Here is a 21756-nt window from a genome sequence, read left to right as displayed (position 1 = left end):
TTCATCTTTTGGTACAATGTACCTGGCTTGATTCAGTTCTTTTAAGAACTTGGTATAATGAAGGTGGCATTTCCATGCTGATGACTGCTGCTTCACTCATCTCAGCCTCTTTTGCTCTTGATGTTTCTCTCCCCAGTAGTTCCTCAGCTTGCCACCAGCATTAATGATGTGCCACTGAGATGCTGCATCCTTTGTCATGACTTTGCTGCCTGGCCATTAGGAAGATTCAATGGCTTCTACCATCAGAATCCTTCCCTTTGACAGAAAACTAATTTTACAGCAGAGCTGTGATGCTTTGGAAGTGCCTCAGAGAAATCAGGGATCTGTCTGAAATTCTACACTGGAAGCAAATGAAAAATTTTAATAGATTTGGGTCTTAGTTCCACTAATTTGAATGGTTCCTTTCACTGTTCTGGCAGTCAGGATCCATTAGTGGAACAGAAGGAGAAGCATGTGTAATGCATGTACAGCAACCACATTCTAATCTCAAATTTATTTTTTTCTTTTAAGTTCTTATTTTTTTAAAATAAATATATAATGAGTTACTGACAGTACTTAACAGTATCTTACACTAGACACTGTAATACCTCAAATAAATACTTAATTTCTGCTTTCCTGCAACTTCACTAGGATTACATCATGTCAGATTACTCTAAGTCTGCTTTAACCCAGTTTGAAAACACTAGTTATTCAAAGATCTTTACAATTCTTAATTTCATTCCTTGAAATACCTTTTCTTTTGCTTCCTTTATACAGTTTTTCAAGCCTGTGAAGGCCAGAGAGTTGTTGAAGTCAGAACAAGCCTGCAAGGGAGGGAGCTGGGAAAGCACAAATGCTTTCAGCTGGTGACAGAGCTCCCTCCCTTCCTCTCCCCCTGGCCAGCAGCACCTTGCTCTGCTGGGTCCAGATTATCCTATTTCTGCACCTAACTCAACCTTCAGATTGCTTGATGTGGTAGGCAAATGTATGGGTAGTTCTCATGATGTTCTAAAAGTACAGAGAATGATATGGCCACTGTGAAATGAGTTCAGACAGGGCACTCACCACCCATGACATAGCTTGGGGTTTTCATCCTTTGACCTGTTTGTAAATCAGAAGCACTGAGTAAGAAGGGAGTGAGAAGAGTGAGGAGAAAGGTGTGCACTACCCTTTCTAGAGCCCTTTCTAGAACACACTCTATGCTTCATTCTAGAGTCCTTTTTTTTTTAAATTATCATTCTAGAGACCTCTCCAGAGCCCCATTTAAGACTGGATTCTAGAACCCTTTCTAGACTGCTTCTTAAAGTCCTTTTCTAGAGCCTTTTCATATGCTCCCTGCCATGAATTAAATGAGTTTAGATTCTACTGACGATGCAAATAAGCTCATGAAGCATAGCTCTATAGGGCTGCAAACTAACCCATTTTAAAAGACTTTCACTGCTATTTTTTGTCATTCCATATGATAAACAGCTATATCCCCAAATTATCAAGAAAAGAAATTTTAACTACTCAGCAAATAACAAAAATTGTTTTAATGATAAATAAAAAGTCACAAAGCTCAGCATGTTCTGCTGAGAACCATTAGTGAGAGAAGATGGTGAGGCTTGTGAATTTACCTTCCCTTTCATTAACACTTTTCCATCCACAATCCCTGTACTTGAACAGAGATTCCTTAATATTAGTGAAAAAATCCCTAGATTTTGGTGCTTGCTGTCTTTCAAATGCTGCCTAATCCTGTGCTGAAGTCTTCTGAGAAGCTGAAGCAACTGAGCTCCTGATCCCACTATGTTTCTTTGAAAATCTGGACCATAATGATGACATTAATTATTGTTGCCTTTGACTTCCCTTCCTTCACAAATATCAGCTTAAAACCCAACAGCTAAAATAGCCTTCCTGTGGTAGGAAGCACCTTATCTTGTACTTTCGTGTCCCCGTAACATCTGCATTTGGTGCTCTGAACTTTGCTGCTGCTCTCAATTAAAAGCAAAACAACAAAAACAAATTTTGATAATACTTTGTTGGAAAAAGACCTAAACAATATCCTGCTTCTTGCAGAAAACCAAGCCGGTGTGTTCCTTTAGAGTAGGAAATAGGATGCAGAATCTCGGGACACAATAAAGCCCACAAAGTGCCCTTCCCTTCCCTCTGCCTTCTGCTCCCCATCCCTGTGCTCCACTGGCTTTCCAAAGCTCACAGCACTTGTTTCCTGCTCAGTTATCTAAATGGGAGATACTGCTGTCTCCTCAATGTCCAAAAAATCCTGGCAATCCTCTAATGTCAATTTTGAAGCGTGTATTTGGAAATACTCTTTCACCCTTTTTTTATGCTTAAAATGTACCTTAATGACTTAGTTGTAAGGATCTTTAGTGTCTTTCTCTACAAGAGCTTTAAAACTGACTATTTCCTTGGTTGCAACTGTCAGGAAGATTTTAGATGATTTGGGAATTGCCTCCTCTTGGCTATGTGTTTCAGGTCTCTGCAGCAGACCTGTCCAAACTGCTTTGAATTCAGCTGATGGAGTTAACAACAGATTTATATGACCCTGTCCCAGTAGCAAAACCCAAACTAGAGCATAAGACTTCAGGAAGTTGGTCTCCAAACTATAGCTAGTCTAAAAATACACGTGAGAGAAAAACCTAAGGAAACAATGATTCCTTTGGGCCTGAATTTAGCCAAAATTATATAATTTGTGTATGAAGAGTCCACTTTGCCTGAACCAGCAGTGCACGTACCAACCATAGGCTCCCTCTTACATTGATCCCAGGAGACATGAGCTCCATTTGACTCTAGACCCCAAACTGCCAGACAATATGAAAAGAAGAAAGACAATAAGCAGAGAGAAACCCATTTCCCCACCATCCTTACACTTAAATGTAGCCAGTTGGCTGTTTGTAGTATTTTAGGCAGGCAAAAAGGCAATAAGAAGGAAGCACAAGCACAGGCAGGGTGAGTACTGCAGATTTCCACAGGATCTCCACTGGCCTGAGACACACAGCAGTGGGTGTTTTCCCAGAGAAGTGTCTGCTGGAGAAAAGATTGAGGAGTTAGGTGGTGGGATGAACGTTTTTCATCTGAAAATGGGTGTTGGCTCCTGTCAGAAGCTGTCTCAATCTCTCCTCAAGAAAGATATTGCCAATATTTCTATGCAACTTGGCATGACCGTCTGTCACTCTTCCAGAGAAAACTGCTACCCTGTCTCCACCCTTTTAGATGATAGTGGAGGCTTAGCAACTGCATGTAGACCTCAGTGACAGACGTAGGGTAAAGAGCTCTATTCAGTATCTAGATAGGGAAAATAAAAAGTTATTTTGTAAAGGCATTGGAAAAAGAGGGCATTAGATGCCATAAATGCACAATTTCTTAAAAAAAAAAACATGAAGAAACCAAAAAGCGTATCTGAACATTTTAGATTTTAAATCCTTGTAAATCAAATGCCCATTTTAACATGATTTATTAGAAAAAGTAACCATCTGAAAACTTGTGGGATCTATTATTGCTTGAAATCATGGGTTCAGGAGTCCAGTCTTTCATGGGTATATGATCAGACCTTGGTGAAGGGCAATGAAGAATCCCATTCAGAAAGGATTATCTGGAACAGTGTAATTTCTGTCTGAATTTCAGGCTTCTTGACACTGACCTCAGAAAAATCCTGGCAAGTGTTTTTACAATTACTATATTCACAATAATCTTCAAAAGGATTTTTTTCAAATTCCTCAATTCTTTGCAAATAGATGACATTTAGCTGCATATCACTGAAATTCAGAATCCTCTTAAAAACATGTGGTCTTGATTTGAAACCATTTGTTTCCATATGATGCTATTCTGTGACTCTGTATCAGATAATTGCATAATTTATTGCCCCACATACTGAACTGAGGTCTCAATTTTGCTCTCCCAGCCCAATTACTTCAGACTAATGTCCAATGAAGACAGAATTCAGTGCTTGAAAACCAAAATCAAGAAGAACAATAATCAGTAGACTGTCTGGTTTTGAAGAATGTACAATGGGCAGTGCAGAGATGAAATTCTATTTGTCCCATTTTTAACTTCCCATTTGTAGTTAACTTTAGGAAGTGTTTCATCCAAGTACTGAGTTCATCACTTGTTATACCTTTCATTTTACACCTTTATACCTTTAATATTACACACAAATATTAACATTACACACCTGCCTGCATCATTTGCCCACTTGATTTATAGCTGATGCAACTATTTTGGAGTGCAAAAGAGCTTCTGCACAATTGGAGGCTACCTTAGCTGTCTAATTTGGTTTTTAACTCTATGTGATGCAGAAATCATGTTCCACCATGGTCCAGCCCTAAATTCTTTCCTAAATTCTTACCATCTAAATATGTGAGAAGTTACCAATCTTATGTCCTGCTAAAAAGGAATTTTCAAAATAAGTTCCCTTTGGGCAAGGAATACTCGGCCCATGTAAACAGGAAACTGGGTCTGCTTTGTCACAAGGGAGAATTCTCCTGTGCCAGTGATTCATTTCATGAGAAAACAAGATTTCTTTTATGTAAAGGCTGAAATAGCTGAGTGGTATCAGTTGTCACGACTCGACTTTAAAATCAGAAAACTTGTTTCCACTAGATTATCATCATCAGGAGGTAGATTGTTAAATGATAGTGAAGTCAGTAAGGATTTTCTTCCCACAGATCATCATCTTAGGGGAGATGCAGGAAAGTAAGTACATTACAGTAGTATAATCTTGGATAATTTCTCCCCTTACTCTGGGGAGGTTTCCCACAACACTTTACCCGGGGGCTCACTTTTCCACATCTACAGTAGAAATTCAAAGGACTAAAACATTGCAGTAGATCTGAGGGATTCTGAAATGCCAATCATAAACACAAAAATCAAGAACATCTTAGTTTTTAAATAACAGCGGCATCCTCTGCAAAATTACAATAGGTTACATTTTTATTTTCTAGGTTTGTTGCAAATGGAAGTGAATCGGACAACATTTGCCATCATAATTGCTTTCTGCATGCAGAGGTCTTTTTCAGGCTGGGCTGGCTGTTGCTGTTTTAATCAGAAGGTTGTCTATTTGTATGTTAATAGTTTCAGCCTGGTTTATTAGGCTGGTTGATGAAAAAGCAAAAATCAGATGCTTTACTATTTTCGAGCTTTGCTATTAATCTGTGATTTTTTTTTGGTGCCAACACAGAACCATTTCAGCATCCTCTGCTTTAAATCCTCTTAATGAAAGCATGAAGAATGACAAAATACTTCCTTTCATAAAGCAGAAGGCTGTGCCAATTCACTTTCAACATGCTCATTCAGTGGAACTGAGGTAAATATGTTGCTCCACAGGTGCTTTTCCTTGCAATAACATACTCCCTAGTAATCCATTAAATTCATCTCATGCTCTGTTTAGTGCCTACTCTGTGAACTGCCTAGCTGGTTAAGGTCATTGTGATAATAGCACCAGGTTAAACAGCATGGGTATGTTGAACTCTGACATTCATCCACTGTGGCCACAAGACAGATAAGGAATGATAGGCAGCATTAGCTATGTGCTATCTACTCAGAATGACACAATCTTGTCCCCTCTGCAGCTCCTTACAGGAAACCCACCTTGGGAATAGCCAAACACCTCCAGACCTAACTCTTAGGACTCCTTAAAATCATTTAGTGCATTTTGGAAAAATAGATCAGCAACTGGAAGCTTGTCTAGTTCTCTTGGATTTATCTAACCAGCCCAAAAGGCTGAGCGGGAGGAGGCTGAGTGTCCCCTGGGGTTGGTGGGTACCTGTGGCAAAACCCAGCAGTGCTGCTCTCCTCGTGCCATCCCATCCTGGTGAGGAACTTGAAAGCCACTGCTGCTTTGTTCATGGTATCTTCCCATCACAGGGCTTAAGCACAAGGTTGGTATAACTCCTGGATGATAACCTCTTTCATCATGGAGTTCCTGTTAGAGGCAGACAAATAATAGCCGGTTAGTAAGTCACTATTAAATTCAGCCCAAATTCAGTCCCAGCAATCCTTTCCAAAAGCCTGACGGGTTTTATTTTATTATTTCCTTTGCAGGGTGTTGGGAAGTGTAATCACTGGTAACTAATCAAACTTCTTTCAAACACCCACAAATATATAAAGAGAATGAAATGATTAATTATTGGGCTAAGCCATTTCAAATGAGACCTCATCTAAATGAGCAGATTTATTTCCAGAGCAAGCTGGGTGTAAATTTAGCTGGTTTTCAAAGCTCTGAATCTAAAGTGCCTGCATTTGAGGATGGAGTGGGTTATGGGTGGCTGTATAACCTCTCCCAGACAACGAGCAAAGCACAGCAATAAAAAACACTGAAATTCTACAAAACATTTCTCTAAACGAAGCACTACCAGGGTTAATAAGTGCCACCATTGGGTACTGTTAACTACACTCAGGAATAGCTTGGGGCATTAAACTGAGAGGACTTTTAAAATTTCAGTATTGAAATTAGTATTATTTTCCCCATGTAACTGTTTTATTCAAGAAGAACAATTTAAAATGTTTTCTAAAATTTCCTTCCCTGTTTTTATATGCCATTGTCCCATTTTACTGCAGTTATGATGATCATAGATAATCTCTGGCAGTCTCTCCTCTTAGTGTCACAGACTTATGTCTATATATTTAAAAAGGAATAAAATAATTTTATCCATCCAAACCTAAGGTCACAGAACTACAACACCTGTCCCCAGAGAGACACAGCATTACCCATATTAAGAAATACATAATTAGAAATGAGTTTGCATTAATGTATATGCTGAATATTCTTGTGCCCAGGCACAAAATTAATTTGTACCATTCACTTTTATGCAGCACGCTGTACACATTTCTTCTTGTACTCAATGTACTTAGCAAAATGAGTACCAGTCTCACCAAACTCCTATTTGAAGAAAAAGCCCAAAACTGAGGAGGGAAGGGGGACCCAGCACACAACAAGGGTCGCACAGCACACACGTGGGCATCACCTCTGTGCTCTGCAAGTGCTGCTGGACTGAAACAGTCAGCACCAGAATCTTTGCAGAAATCTGCTTTTAAACCCAAATAAACCTTTATGGAAAGCATCTTCCTGATTTGTGACTATCTAAATCACAACTAACCAGAGGTGTCATGGCAGGGGAGACCCTCTGAAAGGAGGCTGAGGTGTGCTGACGTGTCCAGCCCTGCAGACACCGACCTAAGAAAGTTCTTGATGCAGCGTTTGCACTGGGCAGTTTTACTTTTTGTGACATGCATTTAACAGCTCAGTAGTTTATACTTGTCCCCAAGGTAATTGACAAAACACGTTTCTAGTGTCACTTAATTTTAATGACAGTGGCTGAAAGATACATTAAAAACAAATAACGTGCTACGCCAAACATTTTCTGTCAAATCACACGGCTCCCAAGTTTGCTGTTCCGTGGTACTCTGTTTCTGTAAAAACTCTCATTGAGGCTGTAGGTCACAAAAGAAGAATGAAGCCTTGGAAAGAGATACAGTGACTAGTTAATATTGTGTGGGATTATATGCAGTGGCCTGTGGCAATTCCTTATGTCTCTCTGGGTAGTGATGCTTTTCCAGCATCATTTTTTTTTTGTCATCGCACAATTCCATTGTGAAATATTCTTTTCATGAAGGAGGAAGAAAGAGCTGGCTACACCCTGCAGTGTTTTGGGGAAGACTAAGAAGCGTGGTTTGCAGGGAGTATGTGTGAAATATGACATTTCATTATGTGTAATTATTTTTTAACCAGTAATGTCCATGTTGAAATGAGTTTCTTATTTTTGGAATGCATGGGGAGTGGTTGGGGAGGGCAGTCATGGGGTTTTTTTTCCCTATTAATAAACTCAAGTCATTCTTATGCTAAAGTAATTTCTCAACAAAACAAATTTCTCTCCATCTGGGTAATGGCACACCCAAATGTGATTACATTACAAGGGATTTTAAATTAAATTTCAAGGTAGGGGCATTATTAATCCAATGCATTTGTCTTTATTATCATTGGATCTAAAACAATAAAAGGCTTGAACTCACTTTTACATGGCAGCTCAGTGCTTGCTTCTTATAGCAGCATGGGTTTGATCTGAAATCCTCAGTAACCTATGTGCTTTGGGTCAGACCCCAAAACTCTCCCCTGAGGTGGAGCAGGAATGGCTATATCCACCCCAGAAATACAGAGGCACAAAGGAGGTTCACTCAGTCTGGTTTCTTTCTGAACTTAAATGAGCAATTATCAGGTGCTACTTCAAGGCGTTTAAGTCACAGTGCTGACAGGGCTACAAAGAGGTGGGACATGCAGAACTGGCACAGTCAGAAATACACATTTTCCAGACTTACAGCAAATCAAGGTATCATCTTGAAGAAGCAGACTCTATTTTTAATAAACTGCTAAATGTTGCTCACCCCGATATTTTAAAAAGAAGTGTTTACATGCACATGCAAAGGAATTGGATGTGCAAATGACTTGTGTTCATCTGCTTTCTTGTGTTTGCAGGCATTCAGATTACATTTTGGATGCAAAACCAATTTTGTTTAAGCCCATAGCCAACAAAATGCAGTAAATAAATACAGAATGTATGAATCCCTCTTGAGTGTTTTTCAATCCATCACATATGAAACTTCAACTATCTCTGCTTATAAAATGAATGTGATCAGAATTTGTCATCGCAGCATCATTTGTCCATTTTTTCCTGGGGAACCTGACAGCTATCACCTGATTGCATTTGATCTGCCAACAGAACATGGATTTTACCAACTCTTCATCACAACAGCAAAGAAAAACAAAATGCCAAGGAGCACATTAATGTTACCATATGATTTTCTATGAAGCTGTAACTTCACAAAGCATGCTGATTGCTCACATTTCAGCCCTCAGAGGACTAACAGGTCTGAGGTTCAGTTCATTCCAGCCCCTGTGGTTTTTGGGGACTGGATTTCAGAAAGCACCAAGGTGTGGGGGGGAAGTAACCAGGCAGCCCAGGAGGGCACAGCACCCTCTGTCAGAGCCAGCCCAAGGGCATTGAGAGGGCTCAGCCTTCCCAAGAGCCAACCCAGGGGCACAGGCAATGTCAAACACACTGGGGGGTGAGAGTTTGGTAGGACATCAGCATGGTGGCTTTTATGTTGTGCTTCATGGGGGGTTTTCCCTTTGCCAGACGGACTGGGGGACTGGGCTGTCCTATGCAACATTTTTGGCAGTAGTTTTGATTGCATTGGCATTGAATACAACAACCCTAGTGCACCCGTGTAAATGCAGACTTGTGACAGTGGGTGCCCACAAAAATATACGGGGTATTTTTGCCTGATACCTGTGTCCCATTTAATAACATACATTTTCTGAGAGCCCCGCTGCAGCGCAGAAGCAGGCACCGCGTTTCAGAGCGGGTATCCATTGCAACACAGAAACAACTTAATCTTCACAGCATACTCCCTCAGTAACTGCCTGTGCATGAGATTTCCAAATGCTCAGACATAATTCTCTCACTGGAGAGTACAGGCTGATGATGACAAACTCCGTCAATTTTATTAAGCCACGCAGATGTTATAGATCTATGGGAACATCAACCATAATTCTTCCCGCGATCTGCATAGTGGCACTGCTGCAGACTGTGCCTCTCCCCTCCACAGCCTCACAGCTTACAGGCTTCCTGCCATTCCGCCTCCACGTGGCCCCTGGAGCCAAGATGATCTTGAAAAAGAGAAATATTAAAAGGATTCAACATGACACTATCGAGCCAGTGGGCGACTGCAACCGCAGAGCGCCAACCGCCAGAGGAGGAGGCCGGGGTGAGATGGCGACCCTGCTGGGGCCGGGATTTCTCCTCTGAGGTGCACTCAGCTAACCTGCTGGCAGGGCTCTGAGTACTGGAGCAGTCACCCCTCAGGGAATGTCTCTGATGGTCAATGCAGTGCCTGACTGCAGCTCTGGAGCTGGCAGGGGGCACAGCTGAGCTGCACGACCACTTGAGCCCTCCCAGAGCCCTTCTGAACATGAGGCTCGCGGTGCCTGCCTGTGTCAGGCTGGATGGATGCAGAAATGCCACTCTTGAAGAGCTGTGGGAAATATCTGCATCAAGATCATTTGGACAGAGCCTTCTCTGGCTCCCAGCACTGGGTCCCCAAGGCTCAGCAAGGAGAAGGGAAGCAATGGGTACAGTTTAAAGATGAAGCCCATGAGGTGTTGTTGGTTTGAGTCCCGCTTGCAACGCACCTTGTAGGAAGCCAGGGAAAGAAGCTGAAACGTGGGTTTGTTGTGGAGAGGCAGGTCCTGGAGTGAGGAGACCCACAAAGACTCAGCCCTCAAACCTTCTGCAACCTCAGTCTTTCCATCTGTAAGGAGTCCTAAGGTTAAATAACCCAGGGAGTGCAACGGGCCCCGCACGTGGGGTGAAAGCAATGAGTAACCGAGGAGTACAGAGGAACTGTTGGCGAAAAGCGTCGCATAAACGCGATGTTATTACGAGCACCCAGTTACCATAGCAATTGGTGCCTCAGAAATGCTAATAATAGTAAAATAAATCATACAGGCCAAGCAGGAAGAGCCCCTAGAGATGAATGTGAGCTTCTCCCCTCCTGAGGGACTGCGGGTACTGCTTTCTCAGCGCTCCTCGCCTGGCGCTGGCTCCGGCTCAGCTCCCTCCCGGGGTGACGCGCTGTGCTGCAGCCAGTGCCTGGGTCAGCCAAGCCAGAGCGGAACTTTTAAGTGCTTTATTATTTTTAGGAGTTGTCCGAGAAAACGAAACCCCCACCACTGCAAATAATTGAATACGTCAATAATATTTTGACTCGTTCATGTCTTGCAAGGTTTACTATAGCCCCGTTAAGTACTTTATTGCTGCCCCTCCAGTGCTGTTAATTAAGTTCACCATGGGCTCACAAGCCTTTTTCCCCCCCTCTTTTTTCACCTTTTTCTTTTTTTTTTTTTTAAAAAAAAAAAAAAAAAAAGCAAACAAGCAAGCAGTTTTCTCAAGTATAATGCTTAGCAATAGGAGCTGTACCACAGTGGAAGGCACCCAGACAAAGACAGACTAAAAAGAATACAGATGAGGCATCCTTCAATATGATGGCCAACGTTTCTCCACAAATGTGTTTTCCAGCACTTCTTGCTAAAAGACTTTGAAAGTCCAAAGAAAGCATTAAAGAGTCATGCTAAATAAATAAATAACACCAATCCTTACCCATGGACCACTGTCATGTTAGAATTTGTTTTACCCATGTACAAAGGAATGTTCATGGCTGAACATCTCAAGTAGGTGTTTCAGTGCTTTCCCCATATAATTTTCTATTTATGTTACATTTTCCGTTTATAACTTATCAATGGGGAAATCAACTGAGAATAAACTTATGAGGAGAACAAACTGAACAGTACGCCAGGATGGAGATATACACCCCATCTCTCCTCTCTCTGTGTCTCCTCAAAGACAGCACCATGATGTTTATCCTGCTCCCTCTCCCAACAAATCCTCCACAAAGTACAGACCCACGTCCTTCCATGTTCCACTTGCATTCCCTCAGTGCACATCCCTTGCTCTCCTGTCTTGGTAACCAAGACCAACAGGCCTCTAATATTGCTGGGAAGCCCACAGGAGTCAGCAGGATCCCATTGAGATTTTACTTTACCTTAAAATACCTGAAAGCACACACAAAAAAAAAACCCGATTGCTGAAACTACCTATGGAACTGCACCTGACACATTGTGAGCACACCCCTGCTTGTAGGTTGCATGAAGATGCTCAGAGGGAACAATTTCTGTGTCTGGCTTAACTACAAGGACACACTCATTCTGGGTGACCATGTGCCAAACCAGTGAAGGGAAGAAAAATAATTTGGTGCCTTTCCTTTGCTCAAGCAATACTCTGGCACAATGTGGCCCTGTGCAGTGTCCTTCCTGCCCCCTGGGCAAATCATTCAAACAACCTCAATCTTTTCCCAGTTCAACACTTGCTAGATACATTATCTGATGGCCAAAGATGCTGAAGAAGAACTGTTTGAGTTCTTGGAAGTTCAACCTAATGAAAAGTACCAATGAACCCTCTATCTACCTACTTAATCCTGAGTTAACACAAGTGCTTCAACAAGACTCCTGGCCACTCATGTGATGAGGCAACACAAAAGAGAGATGAATTAAGTAGGACACTCACATGGCAGATCTGGGAGACAGGACAGAAAATGGAGATGGCTGGATAGGAAGATGTGGTGTTCAATTTTTGTCATGACTAGTATACAAATCTATCAGTGATAAGATGCAAAGACATAATGAAAAAAAAAAAAAGATGAGGAAGGGGAAAAAAAAGTTTCCATTCTTTCCCAGGATGGAAGTGCTAGAAATAGAAATGAATAAAAAGCCCGGTGGTAGAGAAGGAACAGGAGAAGAAAGGCAAGGGCTAAATAATACCTCCAGTTTCCACAAGCTTGAAGTTAAATTCATTTCTCAGATACCTGGGCAACAGAGGTGGCTGCTGTGAGGCATAAATGAATCAGTCGCAGGGAAGCCAGTGTAAGGAAGATGATGCATCAGACAAAGCCTGCAAATTGGTATAATAAGCAAAGCACTGAATAAGCAGGAAGGAACTGAGCTCTATTTGAGCAACAGGTTGATCATACCAAGCTATCTTGATCATACCAAGATAGCCATCTCACAACCTCTGAATGTTCCTCTTTATGTATGATTGTACAAACCAGATGATCGACTCTCTATGGCCTTCTTCTGTGGAACAGGAGACTGCCAGCACCTGAGGAATGGACCAAAAATCTCCTGATGCTGGAGGATGGAATGGAGTGATGGGAAAAAGGCCACTACTGACCAAGACATACTCTAATTTGGACAATCAGCCAGAATATTTGGGATCAAAGGTTCCCTTCCTTAGGCTGCCCACACAAGAATCCCAGCTCGTGCTTGTATTTGATAAAACACTTTTCCCCTATACATTTGACTGAAGAAAGAGTCAAGAGGTTGAGCATTTCTTCTGAGAGACAGATCAAGGCCCTTTTCAAGACAACCAGGTGCATTTTGTGTTCTGCTCCTCAGCCTCTCAATACATTTGACATGTAAACCCAGCAATAATGTTTGCTTCTGCCTCTCACAGTAATCTTCCATACACAGGATTTGGGATTTTTCCAGTAAAATCAAACAGCTTGGCTTATTGCCATATCCAATTATGTCACACAGAATAATTATCCCTTTTCTGTCCATTCTGTTTGTGGCCTTAGGGTTGTTTTAGGAATGTAAACCTATTTTGTGATCACATAACATCATAGTAGTATTCTCCTACAGGAGCAAGTGAGGAATCAAGAAACTGGCTGTAATTTTCACCAGCAGTTATGTCATAAAATAATGTATTTATCAATATCTATCACCAGACCCACTGGAGTATGTCCCGAAGTGCTTCATCTACTCTGTTTTTAAATACTTCAAGGGATGGTGATTTCACCACCTCCCTGGGAAGTCTGTTTCAAAGCCTAACTCTCTCAGTAAAGAAATTATTCCTAATACCTAGTCAAAAGATCCCCTAGTGTGACTTCAGGCCACATTCACTAGTTCTGGTATTATTCACTTGAGAGAAAACCCCAGCACCCACCTCCCTCCAACCTCCTTTCAGGTAGCTGTAGAGAGCAGTAAGATCTCTTTTCAGCCTCTTTTCCAAACTAAACATTCCCAGTTCCCTCAATCTCTCCTCACAGGGCTTGTTCTCCAGATCCTTCCCCAGCTTGGTTGCCCTTCTCTGAACTCACTCCAGCAACTCAATGTCTTTCTTGGAGTGAGGGGCACAGAACTGAACACTCGAGGTGGAGCCTCACCAGTGTCAAGAACAGGAGTCCTTTTACCAGAGACCTCTAAACCCATTAATTGTAACTCGAGACCAAACTACTGATGATAACCCATGTCCTACCACAGCAGACATCACCAAAAAAATGGTACTTTGAAAGTATAAAGCTGTGTTTATGGCACACTTCACCTAATTCTGTAAGGTAAAGAGACCCTCAATCTACCTTAAAATCTTGGTAGTCAAAGTTCAGACACATAATAGTGTGACAGCTCTGTTTGCTAGGATCAGACAGTAAATATGCAGTTGTTAAGTCATTCCCTCAATGACAAGCCTAGAAGTGACTGTACTACTAACTACTCTGAAATAATATCTGGAAAAGAAACTGCCACCAAAGTATTTGTTTTGGTTAACACATAACTACACAGCCCACCCTGAGAAGCCATTGGAATTCCTACCAATGAATGGATGCCCTGGTTATGTATGATTCCAAATTCACAGAAATAGGACATCTGCTACCAAGAAAGATGATGACTTTCCTTCTAAAGTGAATGTTGTTTCATGCTAGTTTCTATTATTTTAAGGCTAACTGCTGAACTGAAACCTTACTTTTTAACGTGACAGAGAAAAAATTCCAGTAGCAAGTTATTCATGCAATTCAGCATTGGGTTTTTTTGTCCAACAATGGTAGCAATACAAACTGCTTTAAAGAGGTGATTTGTTAGCAACTTGTTCCCTTCCCATCCATAGGAGAAAACTGCAATCATTATTTGTAACAGTTCACAGTAAGGTGGACACTGGTTTCACTTAAAAGTGATGCTGGTCCTAGGTAGAAGTGCTGAGATTCAAGCATGTGACTCCCATTACCATGAACAGGAGTAACACATTTAAAACCTCTGCACATTGTGATGGGAATATGCTCCATGGAATCCAATCAATCTGAAAAACATTGCATACATTTGGGAACATTCATGTTGTACAATTTCATTGCCATATGGGTTTGTCCTCAATAAACCTTCTAGTATCTGGTAACAAAGACATTAACAATCCACTGAACATTTAAATAAAGGGTGACTAGACTATAGGTTTTCCCAGCTCAGTGTAGGCTGCTACAAAGAAGCTTTTGAGTGTAAACAAATAAAGAATTGAGAAAATAAGGAAGAAGATGGTATTTTAAGAATGTGAATATTTGGAGAATGCTTGGGGAATGAACACAGAGGAGGCTGTTCCTTTATAGGTTAGATGCATTTTCAACAGGAACCAAGCAAGTACAAAAAAAAAAAAAAAAAAAAAAAAATACAGAGGGAGGATGAAAAGAATATTCAGACTCTGGCTGTTCCCACACACCGAAGATAATGTGAATGGAAGTGATTTTGTTTTAGGGGTCAGAGCAGAGGCTGATATTGCAGCCTTTCCAGATCCTGAAAAACATCATTTGATTAAAATAACTGGCCCGTTGTTCTTGGGATCCTAAGGAGGCTGTTTTACATGATGAAGATAACAGCAGCAAAGCAGCAAACAGTAAGTTTTAGTGCTGCAGAGACACACTGCTGCTGGAAAGTGTAACAGAACATTAAAACACATGATAAGTAAGCAGGAATCAGCAAAAAGTTAATAGGAAACCACAATCATAATATGTCCATGCAGTTCAGTGCAATGTTTCTCTCATTTTCCCCCCCCCCCTTTTTTAACAGGATGAGGAATTTAAAGGAATTTAACAGGACACAGGAAAGCAGTATCTTAGTAAAGAAAGAAAGGAACAACCAGAGATAAGGCAATAATGGTTCTTGACACTAAATAAGCTATTCAGTTTTAAGAACATTTGTTTGTACATGTTTGACAAGACCCCACTTGCCCAGACCTTGATGATCCTCAGACCTTCTTCTGAAAGGTTTCCTTTCTGTAAATGAAGAAACATGTGACCAGAATTGCCTGAAATCAATCATTATTTTCTATGCCTGAATTTGAAACATGTTTTAAGGTCTGGTATTCACAGAAGGATGTTCAGGTCTTTCAGTGGAAAGAAGAGCCTTGAAAGCATCTCAAATCAGAGCCTTGCTTGAGAATGCATGTGGACAGGCTATGTGCAATGGGAGCAAACCCAGCTCCCTGTGTAGTGCCATACACAGCTGTACATTTATGTCCACTTCCACAGATGAGTTCAGTGTTCCACTCTTCCAAAGTAAAAAAAAAAAGTTAAAAAATTAGCAAGCTGAAGAATTACATTTGAGGACTTTAAAAAAAAAAAAAAAAAAAAAAAGTGCTTTAAAAACATCTTGCTGAACTAGAAGGGGTTATTTTTGTTATTTTCTGGCAATCTCAAGCTCACACTGCTAAATCAAATAGTTGATGAAGTCCCAGAACTTGCACACATATCAACATGTATGGGCTTGCTTCAAGCAAGGTTTAATAGGGCCTATTGTGATCAGAAAGGGAGAAAAAATACCTTTTCAAGCTTCTTTTGACAGCGAGATGCAGCACTGAGAAGGAGGTATTCCTAGGAAGAGGGTAAACAGCAGTTGACAGAAGTTCAAGAAAAGTTCAGGTTGTTTCATGCCCTTACAATGCAAAGAACATGAAAGGTTTTGTCCTCCTTCTAAGCAATCTGGCACTGGGAAACACCTTTCTCTTCCCAGCCATTTCACACAGAGCCACAGAGAGAGGAGGCACCATCCTACAGTGGAGAAGACCTAGGGCCATCAGTTGGCCTTCTGCCAGCTCTCTAAAAGGGTTTAAAACTTGACAAATTGGGAGGGAATTATCACTTTTGTATATCATGGATACATCTAGAAGTTAAATTCCAGAATATCCTTGCGAGCCAGAAGAACAGAACAAATTCTCCATCCCCAAGGCCTGAGGTAGGGCAGGGAGCTATGAGGCAGCATTGAGCAGTGATCCCACTGTGTCTTCACCACCACTGACTCTGCCTGTTCAACCCCCCACAGCACCAGAGCTTTGCCATTGTTCATGGGATGTAGCCCCAGCCTTGGAAAAGCCCTTTAGCTGCTCAGAGGTGGCCCAGAAGGGGCCTGAGAGCATCATTTCCCACAGACAAAGCACAATGACCCAGGAAATGTCCATCCAGAAGCCGAGTGCCAGTGTGCACAGCATTTCCCTGCCTCGTGCAGGGCATACGTGAGCCAAAGCCCTTTGTTCTCCCACAGTTATAGCTTGTCTGAAATTATTTTTCTCTCTGCCTTCCTTATTTCAGGCTGCTGCCAACTCTGGGCATCTTTTTTATTTTTTTGCCTCTTAAGCAAACAGCTTTTTTCTTCTAGCAGAGCCAGGACCACAAAGCGTTAAGTCCAACAAAGACCTTTTGTAATTCATCTTTTCACTTGGTATTAAATACTCATTTTATAGAAAGCAAATACATCTTTCTTAACAAAAAAAAAAAAAAAAGAAAGAAGAACGAACAGGACTCACACTGCTTCCACACACCATAATTTAAACCTGATCATGAAAAGTAATATTAAAATAATAAACATGATGCTTGTGATGTGTGAATGTTTAATGATGATGTTATTGAACATGGAGATTACATTCCTATCAGATGTGGTTTTGAAGAAGATACCTGGACTATGAAAAGATTTTCAAAGGCATTTTTCTTGCTAAGAAATAGCCAACTCCTTGTATATGCCTCCTTCTAAGTATCTTAAAAACACATCAAGTTTTTCACCCTCCAGTTCAGATTTCAGAACTGCTGTTTATCTATTTTAAAGATCTCTGAGATGAAAAAAAAAACAAACTATAATTAATGAGAGGTTGAGGCCTTACTTTATACATACACAAGTTTATCTATCTGTCCATAGACACAGACACATTATAACTTTAAGATGTGGTTTCAACTTAAAGGACTGATTGCAAAATATTGGCAAGGACAAGTATTTTATTTAACAAAATATCCAGTGGTTTGCCTAACATCTAATTCCACCACAACCTCACTGACGTTATCATCTTCCAAAAAGACTAACAGAAAGAGGTTTTCTAGGGTAAAAAAGAAGAGCTAAGCCTCAGAATATGGATGATCCAATGCTTGTGCAAAAGAAAGTCACTCCAGGCAATGCATAACCTTACCTGACCTATGAACACAAACTACCTCCCCACTTCTCAAATCCAAAATTCACTCAGATAACATAGGATGACCATTCCTATTCTTCATCAAGGTTCTTGCTAGTGCTGGGTGCCAGCCTGCAGCACCATTCACTGATTACCTGGTCCTGTCCCCTCCTGGCCCAGCAGAAAACACTGCACCAGCATGCAAATACTCTGTGGGGAAGGTATAAGTGTTAAGAGGGATGACAAAAACACAGGAACTTTTAAAACTTAATCAAATTTTAAAAAAACAAAACACAACAAGCTCCTAAATTCACCTTTGGAATTCATAGGATAGCAAAAGAGAAGAAAGTAATGTATGAATAGTGCTAACACCTCATTTATTAGAGTTTTGAGCTGTGTACATTTTTCATTCCTATCTATACATTTGCTTAAAGGACTTTAAGAATAAATCAGGTGCAATTTCACTATATATTTTCTTTTGAAGATGATGATCAAGCTCCTGTGTTGAGTCTATATGCCAGCCCCTGACACAATAGATCTGCAAGCAGAATTGAATGTGTGTTTAAAACCAAGCATGTTTTATATACAGGCCTAGTTGTGACCAGAATTGTTAATATCTTACATGACCAAAGAATATACAGTAGAGACACAGAGAGAGGTTAACTCAAAATTCAATATAATTTCTTATTTCTAATCCTAATTATATCCTAATTCCAATTTCTCCCTCCTTCAGGGCACCTGGTCTGCTGCAAAGCAAAGACTTGTACCCAAGATATGCTATTGCCTATTCAAGCTAAGAGAGAACAAAAAAAAAAACAAACCTACTATTTTAGGGATGGTAACTTTCTAATAAATCCAATGGAGAATGCTACAGACAGTACTTAGGAGCACACTGACATAGTACTATCTACAGAATTATGGACAACCCTAGGATCCTGCCAGGTTGAAGCTTAATACCAGAAATAGAATAAATTGATTCAAGAAGTCATCTTGAACACCACTGTTCAGCCTGAGTGCAGTTCAGTCTCTAATGATTAAATGTTATTTCTTTATAAGCTTCATTCTGGCCAAAACTCTCTTACATTAATATTTGCACTAACTACGTCCCAAAATAAACATTTTATATATGATACAAATACCAAAGTCACTTCAGTTCACTTATTGTGGTCATGACCACTTTGGCAAGATTTTGGGGAGGGAGGAGAAATTCAATAAATCAGATATTTTCTTGATTTAGTGTTTGCAAAGGTCAGAAACCAGCACACAGTATCTCCCCACTCTGAATTACACATCAGTTAATAGAAAGAGCAAAATTTTCCAAGAATCTAGCCAAAACCTGGCATCTGACAGTGGAACTTCATCAATGTGTCCTATCCTTTGGGCTCCTTCCTCCCACCACTATGTCCTGAAGAAACAGGGCAAAAATGGACTCAAGTCTAGTTCTTAAATTAAGAAACCCACAGCAGGGGAAGGATTGAATGGTAAGAAACTTTCTTCCTTTAATGGCATTGTGCAAAAAATCAAGTATCTCTGGGATTTTTGCTTTAGCCAGTATTTAAGAGAAGTTGGGGCATCTGCAAATTCACAGCCAAAATTCAAAGTCAGAGAACACATCTCCAGGGCACTGGGGACGTGCATGGGATGGGATTTTCTTCCAAGAGAGTTCATCTGCTCACTTTCACATATACCTGGACTACTTCCTCATCTTTGCACTGGTTTATTTTATTCTGATCTGTTCTGACACAGGTGGCTTTTGACAGATGCATACAATTTTGAAAGATTTTGAAAAATATTTGTGGTCTTGGGGAAGAAAAGGATGAAAATCTTGGATTCTCTTCTGTGATTTGCAGTCTCATTTCCTTAGGCTGGGAGCATCCCTCCCATGTCCTCATCCAAATTTTTTTCCCCTTCCCTTTGATTTATCAACAGAAGTTTGACCAGAATGGAACAGGTATAGCTCAGACATCAAAGCACCTGAGACAGAGCTGTGCCTGCTGTCCCCATCCCCACTGGCAGGAATTCCTTGGGATGAGAAAGCTCCAACACTGCTTTCACTGGTGATGCTCTGGGGCTGCTGATGCTGTTAGGCAAAGCCACTTTCTCTACAGATGAAAAAATGCAGACTTCTGCTTTCCAAAGCCAACAGCAACTTTGTGGCACTTAGTGAGGCAACCCAGCATGTGTATTGATGGGAAAGGAGCAAGCCAAGAGCCAGAAACTGGCAGGGGTGCTCCAACACATGCCCCTCCTGCATATGTCATAGCATTAAAACCATCAACTACTCCTGGTAGAAAAGCAAACAAACAAGACCAATATATAAAATGCCCCATGCAACATTAAATCATCTGAAGATATTCCCATTGAACAGAATTATTGTCCCCATTAAGAATCAATCAAAGCTATTTAGAATCATTGGCTATTCAGCCAGTTCCCTGGGAAACTTCCCGATTAAGCAGATTTTCCACGTGGGTTTCTTGTGATTAAAGGCCCAATCTTGCAAACCCTTGTTTGTATCCATCATCCTAACTAAAGTGAGCAGCCCTCATAGATGGAAGAGTGCTGCTTTACTCACCTCATCTACATTTACCTAATCCTGCTGATTTCAGCTCCATTTGCATGACAAGAGACCAAAGGAAGGGACCTGCTCTAAAGAGCAGTTTGCAAGGGAAAAATTCCAGTTTCACAAACAGAGCCACATGGAGAACTGCCCAGGCTCCAAATCACCAGATCTTAAGTCAGCTCTAGCCTGGAAGGCCCATACCCATGTTAGTGTAAACCTATGAAGATGCAGATAAATCCACCTGAGATACAAAACTTGGTCCTGCAGACCTATTCCCATCCTAACTTGGCTAAATGGTTTCCTGATCAAAGCTGGCTCATATTCCAGCTTTGGAGCTGGGCTGTGACAATACCAGACTCCAGAGCCATGTTCTCTAAGGTAAATACATCCTATATTGACAGCATTTAGTTGACCCTTCATAATAAAATGTGCATTCTACTGGTCTCTAATTGACTGGCCTGCTGATTGTTTAAAATTCCCTGGAGACCAAGAAATTAAATGTGACAAACTACTTTAAAAGTAATTATATTAATAAAACATAATGGTGTTTTGTCTGCCATCTAGAAATATTGTCAGTGTTAGGCAGAGCAGCAAGAAAGAATTCCTCAATTCAAACCAGAAATTAAGGACTTGCTCTTTTTTAAACCAAACTTGTATTTCCCATTATTCCCATGATTTGTAACCCTGGAAATTAACCTTGACGTACATAAATTCTCATGTTCCAAGTTTCCTAACATATTCTTTCCATAGATCTTCTGCCCCACCCTTTCTGTGGTCCAAAAGAGATTTCTGAAGGCACTGCTGATGCCAGCACTTTGATAAAGCTCAGTGACTTCCTTCTGCTTTCTCTGAGGAACACACACATGTGTTTAACATGGTTACACTTGGTCCTAATGAAAAAAAACCTAATTATCACAGGCCATAAAGCAATCCAGAGCCTGAAAAAAGGTTAAGGATACCAAACCACTTGAGCCCACAGAATGGTTCACTCCCTGGTCCCTGTTTAAGGCATCAAGTAGAGTATGAGTGAGTAAGAAATGTTAACCTTTTATGGTTAGCTATGAGATGAAGTGGATCTTGTCTTGCTTCATTTTTGTTTGACAGTGCTATAAACATATGAAATTCAAGTAGTGCCCCAGCCAAACCCTCCCTGATGGATTTCTGTTGGAATTTTTGTGGGGAGCAGCAGAGGGAAGGAGACTGGGGCACAGACTGCAGAGGTGAAATGCATTTCTGATACCCTGACAGCTGAAACAAAGAAGTGATTTTATCTCTAGGTGTTACATGTGGTATTTAGGCAGTGACCTCCAGGAGATCATTGGCCAGTACCATGGTGGCCAGGAACACCTCCAGGCATCTCCATCAGCTCACCCACAAAGAGTCAGGACCCTCAACTCACCTTAAAGTGCATCCTGTTTACCACCC

General features: G+C 40.9%; 1 long non-coding RNA gene across 1 annotated transcript in view; it reads right to left on the bottom strand.

Annotated features, from left to right (window-relative positions):
* Window positions 1-21756, bottom strand: part of LOC139801964 (uncharacterized) — a 193557-nt gene that overhangs the window by 49245 nt on the left and 122556 nt on the right. The window contains exon 4 of the long non-coding RNA XR_011728431.1: window positions 5738-5896. This is a non-coding gene — a long non-coding RNA (uncharacterized lncRNA). The remainder of the gene's footprint in view (window positions 1-5737; window positions 5897-21756) is intronic.

The sequence above is a fragment of the Heliangelus exortis genome, chromosome 13, assembly GCF_036169615.1.
Source record: "Heliangelus exortis chromosome 13, bHelExo1.hap1, whole genome shotgun sequence".
Taxonomy (NCBI): domain Eukaryota; kingdom Metazoa; phylum Chordata; class Aves; order Apodiformes; family Trochilidae; genus Heliangelus; species Heliangelus exortis.
Note: the sequence above shows the minus strand (reverse complement) of the source record. Positions and strands in the feature narration are given on the sequence as shown.